Source organism: Perca fluviatilis, chromosome 14 (assembly GCF_010015445.1).
Source record: "Perca fluviatilis chromosome 14, GENO_Pfluv_1.0, whole genome shotgun sequence".
Taxonomy (NCBI): domain Eukaryota; kingdom Metazoa; phylum Chordata; class Actinopteri; order Perciformes; family Percidae; genus Perca; species Perca fluviatilis.
The window spans coordinates 1,775,333-1,781,958 of NC_053125.1; the positions used below are offsets into that span (position 1 = coordinate 1,775,333).

Genomic DNA, 6,626 nt, shown 5'->3' on the forward strand with positions numbered 1-6,626 from the left:
TAAAAGGGCAGTATATTCAAATTGCACTACGGAGACTGACTGACTGAATGAAATTCCACAGATGTCAGTGGCAACAGGGCTTACTGGGAACTAGCACAAAGAAATGAGCAATTTTGGAAGGCCTACACATTAAGTAACAGATAAGTAGCCTAAGATATTGGATAGGATATGTTGACCCAAACTGCTACACAGTCAGTGACATCTGGAACTAAAAGTGAACAATACAACATGATAATGAAGCTTTAACTAATCTTTTTTTTTTTTACTGATGATGGATTTTCACATTTTGGCTTTGACATGATTATCTGGAATTATCCCAAAACTTTGATTTCTTTATTTCAATATCACTTATCAAAGTTCAGTTGTTATTGATGACCAAAGATGAATTTAATGTGTTCAAATAAAACTGCTTAATTTGATCCTGAAAGACTCTTGTTTGACATCCGTAAGTTTCTTTCAGTGACACATTTTTAAAGACAACAAAGCTCAGTTTCAGACAAAATGTAATATTTTAGTAACAGCCTCAGAGTTTTTATTTAAAAAGTTTATTACAACACAAATTGATATCACAGAAGCTCTTGGTACAACTTGTATAGGCTACATATACACAGATATACCCAAAACGTAATGTAACATTACATTCACTCAGCTGTGTGTAGTGTTTAGTGTATTCCCCATCCCACAGAATCACATATGTATGCTCTCTAGTTATTGTTGTTTTATAGTTCTGTTAAGGGGCTTGTCTGACCCAGAACGCAGAGATATTACACAGACAACGTAAAGTAGTTACAAAAGGTTTAATGGAGCAGAGTGTACTCAGGAAACACTGCAGGTAGTGTCAGGGTGGGGAAACTCCTGGCTGGTCTGAGGCTAGAGGCGAGCCGACGGGGAAGAGTCCAGGTTGTTATGGGACACGAGGTGAACAGGCAGAGATGAGTACACAGATGGTATCCCAGGTTGGAGACGGAGGCTGGACGGTTAGGCTTGAAGCATGCAGGCACAGCGGAGGAAGCACCAGGTCAGAGCGGGAACTAGAGAGAGACACAGGGTAAGTATGAGCACAGGGAACAAAGGCAAAACTAGAGTACACAAGAAAACACAAACAATACTGGAGTTAACTTAGAACTGAGAGCCAAGTTACCACATATGTTGTCGATAATGAACTGGCGTCAAAGAGGTGATCAGCCCAGGTTTAAGTATTGCTGGAGTGAATCAAGTAGATGAGCTGCAGCTGTGAAGACCGGCTGTGCAGTGTTGGATCAGCCACGCCCCTTGACCTACTTTCCTCCGGACACGCCTCCAGCACTCCAGGTGGAAAAAACACAGAACACACAGACAAACAGGGAAAAAAAACACCCAACTCAGGGCAGAGAGAGAGCAAACCATAACAAGTTCAACATATTTTCTTCCTTTGTGGACTTTTCACTTATAATTTAAAGCAGCTGAGTGTGAATAACACTCAAAAAACCAGACCATCACAAAACAATTTTGTTTATGTCTAAAAACTTTCTGATGATGTTGAATGCTTTGAAACTCATAAAGAGAGCCAGCCATAAATCATTAAGTGTTTCTAGTGAAACAGTTAAAACGGTGATAATCTAAGAGGTGAAATCAGACATACGACTGATTTGTGTTAGAGTCTGAGACAGATGTGCTCGACAGTGCAGAATGTGTGTAATGGAGAACAGACTGAACTTTTGCTTCAGCAGCTGATCTTCAGTCAGTGTTTCTGTCCACAGGAGAGACTCTCAGACCTGCAGAGAGGACGCAGAGACACTGAGGAACTAGACCCCAACCTAAACCCAGGATAAAGAGGCAGAGTGAATGTGGAGCTGCAGGTGTGGAGGTGGATCAGAGTGTCAGAGGAGAGCAGGTCAGTCCACATCCACTGCTACTCTGTTAGAGACCATTGAAGGAAGTGAGGTCTGTGACAGACACAGTAAACATCATCAGAGCACTCCAGACTCCAGGACTGATACCAGTCTTCACTGGCTCCTCTCCTGCTGACTCCTCTGGAACTCACTCATCTAGAAACCTTTCCTCTCCACTCGCCCTCCCAGTAACAGCGACCAGTCAGACCATCTCTACACAGCAGCTGAGCCCAGCTGGATGATCAGGTATATGGCTCATCCTTTAACACCTATATAATATGTCACCTTTCAGTTTGAGACTTCTGTTTACTGTGTTTGGGTCCAGTTCCAGTTCACACACATCTGAGAGAACAACACACAATACTATATAATATATGTAATGTTTTACAAACTTTAACAATCAGTTATAACATGAACAGTTACTGAACATGAGAGTCAGTGTGTCAGTAGTATTCTGTTGATGATCCAGCATCTCCCACTGCAGCCCAATGCACCGCTGAACCATGTGCTTTGTAAAACTGTTATTCCACAGAGGTCACATTTAGCACACAAGTTCAGACCTTTGAGCATCAAATCTCAAACTGAAGTGAGTGTAAATGAATATCAGAGGGCTGTGGGTCCACCATCTGGCTTTGAGGTGGTTTTTATAGACCAGGGCCAGAAGCAAAAACTCAACAAGACAGACATATGTCTAGCAGTATGAGTTTAACTGATAACTACCTGGTGTTCTTTTGGCCAATCACTGCAGCAGGGCCTCCTATAAAAACCATAAAAACAGGTAGTAGTCCCCCTGGCATTGGTGGGATTTCTGTGGGTGCCTTTCGGGAATGAGATAGCAGATAAGGCAGCTAAAATGGCACTGAAAAGAGACATTGATTTAAGGGTATGTGTTGGGATATCTGAATCGGTCATTAAGAAAAAATGTTACAGCAGTGTGGCAAAGGCAGTGGGAAAAGGAAAAGAGGGGTCGTCGTTATTTTTCAATTCAAAATAGGGTACAGACAGAGGAGTGCTATTTGGGCAAAGAAAGAAGACACTAATGACAAGGCTGAGACTCGGGCATTGTGGACTTGCATGGGATCTAGCAAAGATGGGCAAGCATGAGGATGGACTTTGTAGAACCTGCAAACAGCAACACACTGTTTAACATGTACTTTTGGATTGTCTTCAATACAAAAATGAATGAGAACAGTTGTTCACTGCGCTATACGTATATCATGGGAATACAGAACATAACATTGAGATAATTATAAAAATCATAATCATTTCCACACATCTTTTCATGTTCCATAGCACACATAAAACATGTAACACACTAAAAAGAACACATCATATTAAGACACACACATAGACACATCAAATGTGAAAAACTACAAAGCAGCTGGGGTGGTGGTGGCAGAATTATAGTTTGTTCAGCACTGTGATGGCGGTGGGGACAAAACCTTTTTTTGAAATAGGCTTTAGGTTCAGTGCTCTGTATCTGCGGCCAGATGACTGTAGTGTGAAGAACTGACTCAGCAGACGGTATGTGTCAGCTACTATTGTACGTGCTAGGCGTGTGATGGCTGGGTGTGGGGAGACTGATTACCTTGGAGGCAATATGTGTGATGTTAGTGAGTTTGTTTTTGCAGGTGGCGGTTAGCATTGTGTAAGAACAGGGTGGTAGTGACATGTTCCTTGAAGTTGAGTTTATTGTTTATAATGAGTCCCAGGTATTTAAAACTGCTGACCTGTTCAACTGGTTGGCCGTGGATGTGGGTATGGTTCAGTCCAGGTGGTGATTTGGATGTGTAGATGACCAGCTCTTTTGTTTTGTCTTTGTTTAGTTAGAAGGTAATTGACCTGACACCATTGTGAAAAATGTGGAATTGAGTCCTGCAGGACTACGACGCAAGATTTGGCGTTAACAAGGTAACTTCAGGTTCAACCCAGGGTTTATCATAACGGTGTTTCACTTGTAACCAAGCCTTGTTTCTGGTGCATCTTAGAGGATTGTGTTCATGGCAATTCACACATTAAGTACATCACATACAAATACACGTCATGTTATCTTGGTAGTTATGTTAAGTTAAATGTTAGAGAAGTGAATGTTGCAGGCTGCATGGTAGGTAGGCTGTCACCAGGCTACTGAACGAGAACGTAACAGTCTGTGTAACTGAGTCTATGTAATCAAATGGGTGTCTCGGCAAGTTTGAGTTATCAACCAATCCTAGAAGCCTTTACATCTTGTGCATCTTAGATGGGGAAGTGATATCTTCTTATTTAAAATAACTGGTAGATGTTTGCAATTGGCCATGCTGTCCAAACACCGCCTCTTTTATGTGAATGCGCTGGATTGGGAAACCCTGGGTTGATTGAACTAGTTGTAGCACTTACTACGAGTAGTATATAAGTTAGGACCAGGCTCTAGGTTCGGAGGAGCAGTTTGTAGCTAAATAATAATACCCCATAGGGCTGGGCGATATGGCTGAAAACTGTATCACGATGTAAGTGTTTCATATCGGTCGATATCGATAATTAGATATTTTTTATGACCTATTTAAAATAAAGGACCAGGAGAAAAATATATTAAATTTAAACATTTTTATTTTAAACTTAACCTTCCTCTGATTATAATCCCCTCAGTTATAAAAGCAGAAAAGTCAGCACAACCATGGAAATCACTCAAATAATTAAAATGTAAAATGTAAAAATAAGTCTAAAATCACAGTGAAGAAAGAATAAGTAAGAACTGCTTAACAAGGTGTAATAACATGGTGCAAAGTGTTAAATATAAACATAGAGAAACCTGAGAAGAACTATTTTCTGCAGGTTTAGTGCTAGGTTGGTAACCTGGCTTCTGGACAGTGCTCAGCATGTCTGCCTCCGTTATTTCTTTGTAGCGTTTAGTAAGGCGCTGATGCAGAGTACCTCTCCATGGCGGTCTGCTGCTTGTGCGGTGTACCAGCTGCAGATGTTGTTGGACGTTCCTGGCGAATACGGCTGTGCTCCAAAGTGTGAGCGCGGCTAAGGTGGTAAAACAAGTTTGCGGTAGTGTTGGTGGGGACGACGGTCAGACTTATAAAATCCCCAAAACTGCCAAACTGACTTTTCCTGTTTTATCAACAATTTCCTCGCTCGCTGCGGCACTCACTTTCCCACTTATCGCTCCGCTCACACCCGGTTCTGTTATTGTAGAATCCGACACGAGACAGCGATGTGGCGCAACCAAACATACTGTTACATGATTGGCTGTTAGAGTGTCACTCCATACGTTGCTAGGTTACCAGAGAGGGAGTGCCTTTGTTCATGCAACCAAACTTGCTTTGCAACTTCTGGTTTCTTCCGAAGAAGAAGAAAAACAAGTTATCTAACGTTTTATCGAACGCATTTTCTATTGATATTGATTACGTGTCTATCGCGATACATATCGTTATCATTTTATCGCCCAGCCCTAATACCCCAGACAGAAAAGTAAGTTTAAATGCCAGCTTGTTTATATAAAAGAATAGGAAGAATTCAGAAACCGATAGAAATAGTAAATGGTACCAAAATAACAGTTTACATACACAATTCACATAACATGGACACAATATTTGCACTTAAAGGCAATCTATTCAAGATTGAACCTTTCCTTTTCCTTTGAATGGAAAAGAAATGAAATACTATATTTCTCATCTTCAGTTTGATTCAACCTATTTGGTTTCAAGAATGACTTTCAACTTAAAGGGATACATCACCGATTTAGCATTCAGCTTTGTATCAGTAGAAACCCGATAGTATTTCTGAATGACCGTGCTTCCCTCCCTCATGTCCCCCTGAGACGAGAGATCTCTGCATTTGGGGCCTGGAAAAAATCTTCCGATGACGTAAACTGACGATTTTTGCGTCATCGGAAGATTTTTGGGCCAGAGCCAAGGACTACAGCCAGTAGTAGGATCTACTTCCGCATGTTTTCAACACGCCCACAGGGGGTTGGACTGCCGAGTCTGGCTGAGGTATTCCGAATGAAAACGACTGTCAGCCATCTTGAAGCTTCGCTAAACAGGCTCTCGGTTTTCAGCAGAAAACATTTACAACAATTATCTGCATTCAAACTACCGGACGTGTGTACCAACGGGATACATCGGTACAGTTCGGAGAATATGGAGGAAACGTTATTACAGACGCAATACTCGGCACACTACGTGAGCTTCGCCTGCACGGAGACCAGCGGTGTCGCTCAATGCCGCTAGCCGGCTAGGGGACATCCTCATCGGCTAGGTGGAAAGCTAACGCTAGCTGTCCACCTGTCCCATCCATCCTGCTTGCAAGTGTCTGCTCATTAAACAACAAGCTGGACTACATCCTCCTTGAGTTGAATGCCTCTGTCTGTCTGTCAAGTGGTAGGCGTGGCTTGGGAGTGGACTCAAAGCAACGAAGCAGGTGCATTCTGGGATTTGGTGTTTTTCATCCATATAAGACCAAAACATTTTCTGGAAGGCACCAATTAAATTTTTTTTTTTTCCACATTTCTACTACATAAGTGACCCAATTTAAAGATATATTCAGCTTTCCAGCGGTGAAATATTCCTTTAAGCTAAATTAAAGTTGCCCCTTTAATTTGCTATTTAGTTTCTATTATCTTGAGTTAACTCTTTAAGTTCTAATCTTAGTTAGTAATAAGTTCTTATTCCAACTGGGATAGGGCTATTTTAGAATCTCTGTTATTTCCCTATTAACCTGCTACACCAGTGAGCTACTGAACTAAGCTTCTGCAATATCAAAACCCATTTA

The 6,626-nt window shown here is 41.5% G+C and overlaps 1 long non-coding RNA gene across 1 annotated transcript; it reads right to left on the reverse strand.

The window, feature by feature from the left end:
• Positions 1–504: 504 nt before the first annotated feature.
• On the reverse strand, positions 505–4,394 carry LOC120573239. Its single transcript, XR_005641667.1, has 2 exons — positions 1,142–4,394; positions 505–1,031 (listed from the first exon to the last, which is right to left on the reverse strand). It is a non-coding gene; the product is annotated as an uncharacterized LOC120573239 (long non-coding RNA).
• Between the last annotated feature and the right edge of the window lie 2,232 nt (positions 4,395–6,626).